Source organism: Phyllobates terribilis, unplaced genomic scaffold, assembly GCF_046119375.1.
Source record: "Phyllobates terribilis strain yellow unplaced genomic scaffold, ASM4611937v1 Scaffold_2__4_contigs__length_985480577, whole genome shotgun sequence".
NCBI lineage: Eukaryota > Metazoa > Chordata > Amphibia > Anura > Dendrobatidae > Phyllobates > Phyllobates terribilis.
Window position 1 is genome coordinate 34,830,295 of NW_027362762.1, and position 14,558 is coordinate 34,844,852.

At 48.8% G+C, this 14,558-nt stretch overlaps 1 pseudogene; it reads left to right on the forward strand.

Annotated features, from left to right (window-relative positions):
- The first annotated feature begins 12,182 nt into the window (after nucleotides 1-12,182).
- Nucleotides 12,183-13,441, forward strand: LOC141249192 (sialidase-3-like; annotated as a pseudogene).
- The last annotated feature ends 1,117 nt before the right edge of the window (nucleotides 13,442-14,558 follow it).

Genomic DNA, 14,558 nt, shown 5'->3' on the forward strand with positions numbered 1-14,558 from the left:
ACGGCTCAGCAGACGGTATCACACAGGATAGGATTAGATACACGGCTCAGCAGACGGTATCACAAAGGATAGGATTAGATACACGGCTCAGCAGACAGTATCACACAGCATAGGATTAGATACACGGCTCAGCAGACAGTATCACACAGGAGAGGGTTAGGTACACGGCTCAGCAGACAGTATCACACAGGATAGGATTAGATACACGGTTCAGCAGACAGTATCACACAGGATAGGATTAGATACAGCTCAGCAGACAGTATCACACAGGATAGGATTAGATACACAGCTCAGCAGACAGTGTCACACAGGAGAGGATTAGATACACAGCTCAGCAGACAGTATCACACAGGATAGGATTAGATACACTTCTCAGCAGACAGTATCACACAGGAGAGGATTAGGTACACGGCTCAGCAGACAGTATCACACAGGAGAGGATTAGATACACGGCTCAGCAGACAGTATCACACAGGAGAGGATTAGGTACACGGCTCAGCACACAGTATCACACAGGAGAGGATTAGATACACGGCTCAGCACACAGTATCACACAGGAGAGGATTAGATACACTTCTCAGCAGACGGTATCACACAGGATAGGATTAGATACACGGCTCAGCAGACAGTATCACACAGGATAGGATTAGATACACGGCTCAGCAGACAGTATCACACAGGATGGGATTAGATACACAGCTCAGCATACAGTATCACACAGGATACGATTAGATACACAGCTCAGCAGACAGTATCACACAGGATAGGATTAGATACACGGCTCAGCAGACAGTATCACACAGGATAGGATTAGATACACAGCTCAGCAGACGGTATCACACAGGATAGGATTAGATACACGGGTCAGCAGACGGTATCACACAGGATAGGATTAGATACATGGCTCAGCAGACAGTATCACACAGGATAGGATTAGATACACAGCTCCGCAGACAGCATCACACAGAATAGGATTAGATACACGGCTCAGCAGACAGTATCACACAGGATAGGATTAGATACACGGCTCAGCAGACAGTATCACACAGGATAGGATTAGATACACGGCTCAGCAGACAGTATCACACAGCATAGGATTAGATACACGGCTCAGCACACAGTATCACACAGTATAGGATTAGATACACGGCTCAGCAGACAGTATCATACAGGAGAGGATTAGATGCACGGCTCGGCAGACAGTATCACACAGGATAGGATTAGATACACGGCTCAGCAGACAGTATCACACAGGATAGGATTAGATACACGGCTCAGCAGACAGTATCACACAGGATATGATTAGATACACGGCTCAGCAGACAGTATCACACAGGATAGGATTAGATACACGGCTCAGCAGACAGTATCACACAGGATAGGATTAGATACACGGCTCAGCACACAGTATCACACAGTATAGGATTAGATACACGGCTCAGCAGACAGTATCATACAGGAGAGGATTAGATACATGGCTCAGCAGACAGTATCACACAGGATAGGATTAGATACACGGCTCAGCAGACGGTATCACACAGGATAAGATTAGATACACGGCTCAGCAGACAGTATCACACAGGATAGGATTAGATACACGGCTCAGCAGACAGTATCACACAGGATAGGATTAGATACATGGCTCAGCAGACAGTATCACACAGGAGAGGATTAGATACACGGCTCAGCAGACAGTATCACACAGGATAGGATTAGATACACGGCTCAGCAGACAGTATCACACAGGATAGGATTAGATACACGGCTCAGCAGACAGTATCACACAGGACAGGATTAGATACACGGCTCAGCAGACAGTATCACACAGGATAAGATTAGATACACGGCTCAGCAGACAGTATCACACAGGAGAGGGTTAGATACACGGCTCAGCAGACAGTATCACACAGGAGAGGGTTAGATACACGGCTCAGCAGACAGTATCACACAGGATAGGAATAGATACACGGCTCAGCAGACAGTATCACACAGGATAGGAATAGATACACGGCTCAGCAGACAGTATCACACAGGATAGCATTAGATACATGGCTCAGCAGACAGTATCACACAGGATAGGATTAGATACCGCTCAGCAGACAGTATCACACAGGATAGGATTAGATACACGGCTCAGCAGACGGTATCACACAGGATAGGATTAGATACACGGCTCAGCAGACAGTATCACACAGGATAGGATTAGATACACGGCTCAGCAGACGGTATCACACAGGATAGGATTAGATACACGGCTCAGCAGACGGTATCACACAGGATAGGATTAGATACACGGCTCAGCAGACAGTATCACACAGGATAGGATTAGATACACGGCTCAGCAGACAGTATCACACAGGATAGGATTAGATACACGGCTCAGCAGACGGTATCACACAGGATATGATTAGATACACGGATCAGGAGACAGTATCACACAGGATAGGATTAGATACACGGCTCAGCAGACGGTATCACACAGGATAGGATTAGATACATGGCTCAGCAGACAGTATCACACAGGATGGGATTAGATACACAGCTCAGCATACAGTATCACACAGGATGGGATTAGATACACAGCTCAGCATACAGTATCACACAGGATACGATTAGATACACAGCTCAGCAGACAGTATCACACAGGATAGGATTAGATACACGGCTCAGCAGACAGTATCACACAGGATAGGATTAGATACACAGCTCAGCAGACGGTATCACACAGGATAGGATTAGATACACGGGTCAGCAGACGGTATCACACAGGATAGGATTAGATACATGGCTCAGCAGACAGTATCACACAGGATAGGATTAGATACACAGCTCCGCAGACAGCATCACACAGAATAGGATTAGATACACGGCTCAGCAGACAGTATCACACAGGATAGGATTAGATACACGGCTCAGCAGACAGTATCACACAGGATAGGATTAGATACACGGCTCAGCAGACAGTATCACACAGCATAGGATTAGATACACGGCTCAGCAGACGGTATCACACAGGATAGGATTAGATACACGGCTCGGCAGACAGTATCACACAGGAGAGGATTAGATGCACGGCTCAGCAGACAGTATCACACAGGATAGGATTAGATACACGGTTCAGCAGACGGTATCACACAGGAGAGGATTAGATACACTGCTCGGCAGACAGTATCACACAGGATAGGATTAGATACACGGCTCAGCAGACAGTATCACACAGGATATGATTAGATACACGGCTCAGCAGACAGTATCACACAGGATAGGATTAGATACACGGCTCAGCAGACAGTATCACACAGGATAGGATTAGATACACGGCTCAGCACACAGTATCACACAGTATAGGATTAGATACACGGCTCAGCAGACAGTATCACACAGTATAGGATTAGATACACGGCTCGGCAGACAGTATCACACAGGATAGGATTAGATACACTGCTCGGCAGACAGTATCACACAGGATAGGATTAGATACACGGCTCAGCAGACAGTATCACACAGGATATGATTAGATACACGGCTCAGCAGACAGTATCACACAGGATAGGATTAGATACACGGCTCAGCACACAGTATCACACAGTATAGGATTAGATACACGGCTCAGCAGACAGTATCATACAGGATAGGATTAGATACACGGCTCAGCAGACGGTATCACACAGGATAAGATTAGATACACTGCTCAGCAGACAGTATCACACAGGATAGGATTAGATACACGGCTCAGCAGACAGTATCACACAGGATAGGATTAGATACATGGCTCAGCAGACAGTATCACACAGGAGAGGATTAGATACACGGCTCAGCAGACAGTATCACACAGGATAGGATTAGATACACGGCTCAGCAGACAGTATCACACAGGATAGGATTAGATACACGGCTCAGCAGACAGTATCACACAGGACAGGATTAGATACACGGCTCAGCAGACAGTATCACACAGGATAAGATTAGATACACGGCTCAGCAGACAGTATCACACAGGAGAGGGTTAGATACACGGCTCAGCAGACAGTATCACACAGGAGAGGGTTAGATACACGGCTCAGCAGACAGTATCACACAGGAGAGGATTAGATACACGGCTCAGCAGTCAGTATCACACAGGATAGGAATAGATACACGGCTCAGCAGACAGTATCACACAGGATAGGATTAGATACATGGCTCAGCAGACAGTATCACACAGGATAGGATTAGATACCGCTCAGCAGACAGTATCACACAGGATAGGATTAGATACACAGCTCAGCAGAGAGTATCACACAGGATAGGATTAGATACACGGCTCAGCAGACGGTATCACACAGGATAGGATTAGATACACGGCTCAGCAGACAGTATCACACAGGATAGGATTAGATACACGGCTCAGCAGACGGTATCACACAGGATAGGATTAGATACACGGCTCAGCAGACGGTATCACACAGGATAGGATTAGATACACGGCTCAGCAGACAGTATCACACAGGATAGGATTAGATACACGGCTCAGCAGACAGTATCACACAGGATAGGATTAGATACACGGCTCAGCAGACGGTATCACACAGGATATGATTAGATACACGGATCAGGAGACGGTATCACACAGGATAGGATTAGATACACGGCTCAGCAGACGGTATCACACAGGATAGGATTAGATACATGGCTCAGCAGACAGTATCACACAGGATAGGATTAGATACACGGCTCAGCAGACGGTATCACACAGGATAGGATTAGATACAAGGCTCAGTAGACAGTATCACACAGGATAGGATTAGATACACGGCTCAGTAGACAGTATCACACAGGAGAGGGTTAGATACACGGCTCAGCAGACAGTATCACACAGGAGAGGATTAGATACACAGCTCAGCAGACAGTATCACACAGGAGAGGATTAGATACACAGCTCAGCAGATAGTATCACACAGGAGAGGATTAGATACACAGCTCAGCAGATAGTATCACACAGGATAGGATTAGATACACGGCTCAGCAGACAGTATCACACAGGAGAGGATTAGATACACAGCTCAGCAGACAGTATCACACAGGAGAGGATTAGATACACGGCTCAGCAGACAGTATCACACAGGAGAGGATTAGATACACGGCTCAGCAGACAGTATCACACAGGAGAGGATTAGATACACGGCTCCTCAGATAGTATCACACAGGAGAGGATTAGATACACAGCTCAGCAGATAGTATCACACAGGATAGGATTAGATACACGGCTCAGCATACAGTATCACACAGGATAGGATTAGATACATGGCTCAGCAGACGGTATCACACAGGATAGGATTAGATACACGACTCAGCAGACAGTATCACACAGGATAGGATTAGATACACGGCTCAGCAGACAGTATCACACAGGATAGGATTAGATACACGGCTCAGCAGACAGTATCACACAGGATAGAATTAGATACACGGTTCAGTAGACAGTATCACACAGGATAGGATTAGATACACGGCTCAGCAGACGGTATCACACTGGATAGGATTAGATACACGGCTCAGCAGACAGTATCACACAGGTTAGGATTAGATACACGGCTCAGCAGACAGTATCACACAGGATAGGATTAGATACACGGCTCAGCAGACGGTATCACACAGGACAGGATTAGATACATGGCTCAGAAGACAGTATCACACAGGATAGGATTAGATACACAGCTCAGCAGACGGTATCACACAGGATAGGATTAGATACACAGCTCAGCAGACAGTATCACACAGGATAGGATTAGATACACAGCTCAGCAGACAGTATCACACAGGATAGGATTAGATACAGCTCAGCATACAGTATCACACAGGATAGGATTAGATACACGGCTCAGCAGACGGTATCACACAGGATAGGATTAGATACACGGCTCAGCAGACAGGATCACACAGGATAGGATTAGATACACAGCTCAGCAGACGGTATCACACAGGATAGGATTAGATACACAGCTCAGCAGACAGTATCACACAGGATAGGATTAGATACACGGCTCAGCAGACAGTATCACACAGGATAGGATTAGATACATGGCTCAGCAGACAGTATCACACAGGATAGGATTAGATACAGCTCAGCATACAGTATCACACAGGATAGGATTAGATACACGGCTCAGCAGACAGTATCACACAGGATAGGATTAGATACAGCTCAGCATACAGTATCACACAGGATAGGATTAGATACACGGCTCAGCAGACGGTATCACACAGGATAGGATTAGATACACGGCTCAGCAGACAGTATCACACAGGAGAGGGTTAGATACACGGCTCAGCAGACAGTATCACACAGGATAGGATTAGATACAGCTCAGCAGACAGTATCACACAGGATAGGATTAGATACAGCTCAGCAGACAGTATCACACAGGAGAGGGTTAGATACACGGCTCAGCAGACAGTATCACACAGGATAGGATTAGATACAGCTCAGCAGACAGTATCACACAGGATAGGATTAGATACAGCTCAGCAGACAGTATCACACAGGAGAGGATTAGATACACAGCTCAGCAGACAGTATCACACAGGAGAGGATTAGATACATGGCTCAGCAGACACTATCACACAGGAGAGGATTAGATACACGGCTCAGCAGACAGTATCACACAGGAGAGGATTAGATACACGGCTCAGCAGACAGTATCACACAGGAGAGGATTAGATACACGGCTCAGCAGACGGTATCACACAGGTTAGGATTAGATACACAGCTCAGCAGACAGTATCACACAGGAGAGGATTAGATACACGGCTCAGCAGACAGTATCGCACAGGAGAGGATTAAATACACGGCTCAGCAGACAGTATCACACAGGAGAGGATTAGATACACAGCTCAGCAGATAGTATCACACAGGATAGGATTAGATACACGGCTCAGCAGACAGTATCACACAGGATAGGATTAGATACACGGCTCAGCAGACAGTATCACACAGGATAGGATTAGATACACGGCTCAGCAGAGAGTATCACACAGGAGAGGATTAGATACACGGCTCAGCAGACAGTATCACACAGGATAGGATTAGATACACGGCTCAGCAGACGGTATCACACTGGATAGGATTAGATACACGGCTCAGCAGACAGTATCACACAGGATAGGATTAGATACACGGCTCAGCAGACGTTATCGCACAGGATAGGATTAGATACATTGCCCAGCAGACGGTATCACACAGGATAGAGTTAGATACACTGCTCAGCACACAGTATCACACAGTATAGGATTAGATACACGGCTCAGCAGACAGTATCACACAGGATAGGATTAGATACACGGCTCAGCAGACGTTATCGCACAGGATAGGATTAGATACACGGCTCAGCAGACGTTATCGCACAGGATAGGATTAGATACATGGCTCAGCACACAGTATCACACAGGATAGGATTAGATACACGGTTCAGCAGACGGTATCACACAGGATAGGATTAGATACACGGCTCGGCAGACAGTATCACACAGGATAGGATTAGATACACGGCTCAGCAGACAGTATCACACAGCATAGGATTAGAAACACGGCTCAGCAGACAGTATCACACAGGATAGGATTAGATACACGGCTCAGCAGACAGTATCACACAGCATAGGATTAGATACACGGCTCAGCAGACGGTATCACACAGGATAGGATTAGATACACGGCTCGGCAGACAGTATCACACAAGATAGGATTAGATACACGGCTCAGCAGACAGTATCACACAGGAGAGGATTAGATACACGGCTCAGCAGACAGTATCACACAGGATAGGATTGGATACACGGCTCAGCAGACAGTATCACACAGCATAGGATTAGATACACGGTTCAGCAGACGGTATCACACAGGATAGGATTAGATACACAGTTCAGCAGACAGTATCACACAGGATAGGATTAGAAACACGGCTCGGCAGACAGTATCACACAGGATAGGATTAGATACACGGCTCAGCAGACAGTATCACACAGGAGAGGATTAGATACACGGCTCGGCAGACAGTATCACACAGGATAGGATTAGATACACGTCTCAGCAGACAGTATCACATAGGATAGGATTAGAAACACGGCTCAGCAGACAGTATCACACAGGATAGGATTAGATACACAGCTCAGCAGATAGTATCACACAGGATAGGATTATATATCCGGCTCAGCACACAGTATCACACAGTATAGGATTAGATACACGGCTCAGCAGACAGTATCACACAGGATAGGATTAGATACACGGCTCAGCACACAGTATCACACAGTATAGGATTAGATACACGGCTCAGCACACAGTATCACACAGTATAGGATTAGATACCCGGCTCAGCACACAGTATCACACAGTATAGGATTAGATACACGGCTCAGCAGACAGTATCACACAGTATAGGATTAGATACACGGCTCAGCAGACAGTATCACACAGGATAGGATTAGATACACGGCTCAGCAGACAGTATCACACAGGATAGGATTAGATACACGGCTCAGCAGACAGTATCACACAGGATAGGATTAGATACACGGCTCAGCAGACGGTATCACACAGGATAGGATTAGATACCCGGCTCAGCAGACGGTATCACACAGGATAGAGTTAGATACACTGCTCAGCACACAGTATCACACAGTATAGGATTAGATACACGGCTCAGCACACAGTATCACACAGTATAGGATTAGATACACGGCTCAGCAGACAGTATCATACAGGAGAGGATTAGATACACGGCTCAGCAGACAGTATCACACAGGATAGGATTAGATACACGGCTCAGCAGACAGTATCACACAGGATAGGATTAGATACACGGCTCAGCAGACAGTATCACACAGGATAGGATTAGATACACGGCTCAGCAGACGGTATCACACAGGATAGGATTAGATACCCGGCTCAGCAGACGGTATCACACAGGATAGAGTTAGATACACTGCTCAGCACACAGTATCACACAGTATAGGATTAGATACACGGCTCAGCACACAGTATCACACAGTATAGGATTAGATACACGGCTCAGCAGACAGTATCATACAGGAGAGGATTAGATACACGGCTCAGCAGACAGTATCACACAGGATAGGATTAGATACACGGCTCAGCAGACAGTATCACACAGGAGAGGATTAGATACACGGCTCAGCAGTCAGTATCACACAGGATAGGATTAGATACACGGCTCAGCAGACAGTATCACACAGGATAGGATTAGATACATGGCTCAGCAGACAGTATCACACAGGATAGGATTAGATACCGCTCAGCAGATAGTATCACACAGGATAGGATTAGATACACGGCTCACCAGATGGTATCACACATGATAGGATTAGATACACGGCTCAGCACACAGTATCACACAGGATAGGATTAGATACATGGCTCAGCAGACGGTATCACACAGGATAGGATTAGATACACGGCTCAGCAGACGGTATCACACAGGATAGGATTAGATACACGGATCAGGAGACAGTATCACACAGGATAGGATTAGATACACGGCTCAGCAGACGGTATCACACAGGATAGGATTAGATACACGGCTCAGTAGACAGTATCACATAGGATAGGATTAGATACACGGCTCAGCAGACAGTATCACACAGGAGAGGGTTAGATACACGGCTCAGCAGACAGTATCACACAGGATAGGATTAGATACACGGCTCAGCAGACAGTATCACACAGGAGAGGATTAGATACACAGCTCAGCAGACAGTATCACACAGGAGAGGATTAGATACACAGCTCAGCAGACAGTATCACACAGGAGAGGATTAGATACACAGCTCAGCAGATAGTATCACACAGGATAGGATTAGATACACGGCTCAGCACACAGTATCACACAGGATAGGATTAGATACATGGCTCAGCAGACGGTATCACACAGGATAGGATTAGATACACGACTCAGCAGACAGTATCACACAGGATAGAATTAGATACACGGCTCAGTAGACAGTATCACACAGGATAGGATTAGATACACGGCTCAGCAGACGGTATCACACTGGACAGGATTAGATACACAGCTCAGCAGACGGTATCACACAGGATAGGATTAGATACACAGCTCAGCAGACAGTATCACACAGGATAGGATTAGATACACGGCTCAGCAGACAGTATCACACAGGACAGGATTAGATACACAGCTCAGCAGACAGTATCACACAGTAGAGGATTAGATACATGGCTCAGCAGACACTATCACACAGGAGAGGATTAGATACATGGCTCAGCAGACGGTATCACACAGGTTAGGATTAGATACACGGCTCAGCAGACAGTATCACACAGGATAGGATTAGATACATGGCTCAGCAGACAGTATCACACAGGATAGGATTAGATACACGGCTCAGCAGAGAGTATCACACAGGATAGGATTAGATACACGGCTCAGCAGACGGTATCACACAGGATAGGATTAGATACACGGCTCAGCAGACAGTATCACACAGGATAGGATTAGATACATGGCTCAGCAGACAGTATCACACAGGACAGGATTAGATACACGGCTCAGCAGACAGTATCACACAGGATAGGATTAGATACACGGCTCAGCAGACAGTATCACACAGGATAGGATTAGATACACGGCTCAGCAGAGAGTATCACACAGGATAGGATTAGATACACAGCTCAGCAGATAGTATTACACAGGATAGGATTAGATACACGGCTCAGCAGACAGTATCACACAGTATAGGATTAGATACACGGCTCAGCAGACAGTATCACACAGGATAGGATTAGATACACGGCTCAGCAGACAGTATCACACAGGATAGGATTAGATACACGGCTCAGCAGAGAGTATCACACAGGAGAGGATTAGATACACGGCTCAGCAGATGGTATCACACAGGATAGGATTAGATACACGGCTCAGCAGACAGTATCACACAGGATAGGATTAGATACACGGCTCAGCAGACAGTATCACACAGGATAGGATTAGATACACGGCTCAGCAGACAGTATCACACAGGATAGGATTAGATACACGGCTCAGCAGAGAGTATCACACAGGATAGGATTAGATACACGGCTCAGCAGACAGTATCACACAGGAGAGGATTAGATACACGGCTCAGCAGACGTTATCACACAGGATAGGATTAGATACACGGCTCAGCAGACAGTATCACACAGGATAGGATTAGATACACGGCTCAGCAGACGGTATCACACAGGATAGGATTAGATACACGGCTCAGCAGACGGTATCACACAGGATAGGATTAGATACACGGCTCAGCAGACGGTATCACACAGGATAGGATTAGATACACGGCTCAGCAGACGGTATCACACAGGATAGGATTAGATACACGGCTCAGCAGACAGTATCACACAGGATAGGATTAGATACACGGCTCAGCAGACAGTATCACACAGGAGAGGATTAGATACACGGCTCAGCAGACAGTATCACACAGGATAGGATTAGATACACGGCTCAGTATCACACAGGAGAGGATTAGATACACAACTCAGTATCACATGATAGGATTAGATACACGGCTCAGTATCACACAGGATAGGATTAGATACATGCCTCCGTGTCACAGGATAGGATTAGATTCATGGCTCAGTATCACAGGATAGGATTAGATACACTGCTTTGTATCACACAGGATAAGATTAGATACACGGCTCAGTATCACAGGATAGGATTAGATACACGGCTTTGTATCACACAGGATAGGATTAGATACATGGCTCAGTATCACAGGATAGGATTAGATACACGGCTTTGTATCACACAGGATAGGATTAGATACACGGCTCAGTATCACAGAGGATAGGATTAGATACACAGCTCTGTATCACACAGGATAGGATTATATACACGGCTCCGTATCACAGGATAGGATTAGATACACGGCTCTGTATCACAGAGGATAGGATTAGATACACAGCTCTGTATCACACAGGATAGGATTATATACACGGCTCCGTATCACAGGATAGGATTAGATACACGGCTCAGTATCACAGAGGATAGGATTAGATACACGGCTCAGTATCACAGGATAGGATTAGATACACATTTCAGTATCACACAGGATTAGATACAGGTTGCTCTCGGCTGTCAGTCTCGTGTATCCGCTGTCCTGCAGGTTCGGGTACAGACATGTCGGGGGCGCTCTCTCTGGACTCGGTGACCCTGTTCCAGCAGGATCCTGGCGGTGTGACGTATCGTATCCCGGCTCTGCTCTTCTTCCCTCCATCTTCTTGGCCTTGGCGGAGAAGCGCTCGTCCCCCGATGATCAGGACGCCCTGTACCTGGTGGTGCGGCGCGGTCGGGTGCAGCGCGGGGAGGTGCAGGTACCGGCTCCTCATGTCACCTCTCTCCGCGTCTGATCTTGTGACTTTCCAACGTCTCCATCTGTTTTGCCTCCTTAGTGGGAAGACGCAATGCCGGTGAGCCACGCCAAGTTACCGGGGCACCGGACCATGAACCCCTGCCCGCTGTACCATCCCGACACCGACACCGTCTTCCTCTTCTTCGTCTGTGTAAAAAGCGAAATCTCCGAGTTCCGGCAAATCATAACCGGCCGAAATGCCGCCCGGCTCTGCTACGTCACCAGCCGCGACCACGGCCAATCGTGGAGCCTACCGAAAGACGTGACGGAGGAGGTCCTGGGTGAGGACCTGAAGAGCTGCGCCACCTTGACGGTTGGCCCCGGTCACGGCGTCTGCTCTCCGTCGGGCAGGCTGATCGTGCCCGCGTACCTGTACTACATCCACTCCCGCGTCTGCGGCCTGCCCGTCCCCTGGAAGACCAAGCCCCACTCATTCATCTTCTACAGCGACGACCGCGGAGAGAGCTGGCACAAGGGCAGCGGACTGTGGCGGCAGAAGACAGGGGAGTGCGAGGTGGCCGAGGTGACCTGCAGCAGCGGCAACGACCTCCTGTACTGCAGCGCCAGGACCGGTCAGCGCTACCGGGTGGAGGCGACCAGCAGCCCCCAGTCCATGGAGTTCACAGATGCCCACTACAATAAAAGCCTGTGTGAGCCGCCTCATGGCTGCCAGGGCAGTGTGGTGAGCTACAGGCCTCCGGAGGCAACTCAGGACGAGGCGGACGGCGGGGAAGAGTCGCCCCTTCAGCATAGCGTCACGTCCTGGCTCCTCTACTCCCATCCCACCAGCAGCCGGGGCCGCGTGGACTTAGGAGTCTACTTGAATAAATCACCCCTTGTGCCGTCCACCTGGACCCCACCGTGGGTCATCAACGAGGGTCCCAGCGGGTACTCGGACCTGGCGGTGTGCCAGGACACTCACTCCTTCGCCTGCTTATTTGAATGCGGAAAGGACGCGGCGTGCGAAAAGATCGTCTTCCGGAGGTTCACGATGGACGAGCTGCTGAACAATTCCTCTAAGCCCTAATCACGAGTGTCGGGGCCTCCGCCAAGTCTCCGGGTGCCAAAAGTAACCCAGTATAGGAATGCACTGAGGGGCCACAAGATGGCGCCATCCACCACTCTCCTGACCCCCGATACACGCTCTCATACTGCTCATTAGATGGTGTCTGATCCCCCCCTGTAATTAACAGGTTCTATCCACTCCTCTCTATCATGGACACCTTAAAGGGATCTTCCCATGAACTATATCATCCCCATCCACGTGTCTGATGCCGTCTCTGCCCAGCACCACCTCACCCTCTGGAGCCGTCTCTGCCCAGCAACTCCTCACCCTCCGGAGCCGTCTCTGCCCAGCACCTCCTCACGCTCTGGAGCCGTCTCTGTCCTGCACCTCCTCACCCTCCGGAGTCGTCTCTGCCCTTCACCTCCTCACCCTCCGGAGCCGTCTCTGCCCTGAACTTCCTCACCCTTCGGAGCCCTCTCTGCCCTGCACCTCCTCACCCTCCGGAGTCTTTTCTGCCCTTCACCTCCTCACCCTCCGGAGCCGTCTCTGCCCAGCAACTCCTCACCCTCCGGAGTCGTTTCTGCCCTTCACCTCCTCACCCTCCGGAGTCGTCTCTGCTCTGCACCTCCTCACCCTCTGGAGCCGTCTGTGTCCTTCACCTCCTCATCCTCCGGAGCCGTATCTGCCCTTCACCTCCTCACCCTCCCGAGCCGTATCTGCCCAGCACCACCTCACCCTTCAGAGCCGTCTCTGCCCAGCACCTCCTCACCCTCCGGAGCCGTCTCTGCTCTGCACCTCCTCACCCTCCGGAGCCGTCTCTGCCCTGAACCTCTTCACCCTCCGGAGCCGTCTCTGCCCACCACCACCTCACCCTCCGGAGCCGTCTCTGCCCACCACCACCTCACCCTCTGGAGCCGTCTCTGCCCAGCAACTCCTCACCCTCCGGAGTCGTCTCTGCCCTGCACCTCCTCACCCTCCGGAGCCGTCTCTGTTCTGCAACTCCTCACCCTCCGGAGCTGTCTCTGTCCTGCACCTCCTCACCCTCCGGAGCCGTCTCTGTCCTGCACCTCCTCACCCTTCAGAGCCGTCTCTGCCCAGCACCTCTCCCTCCGTAGACATCTCTGCTCTGCAACTCCTC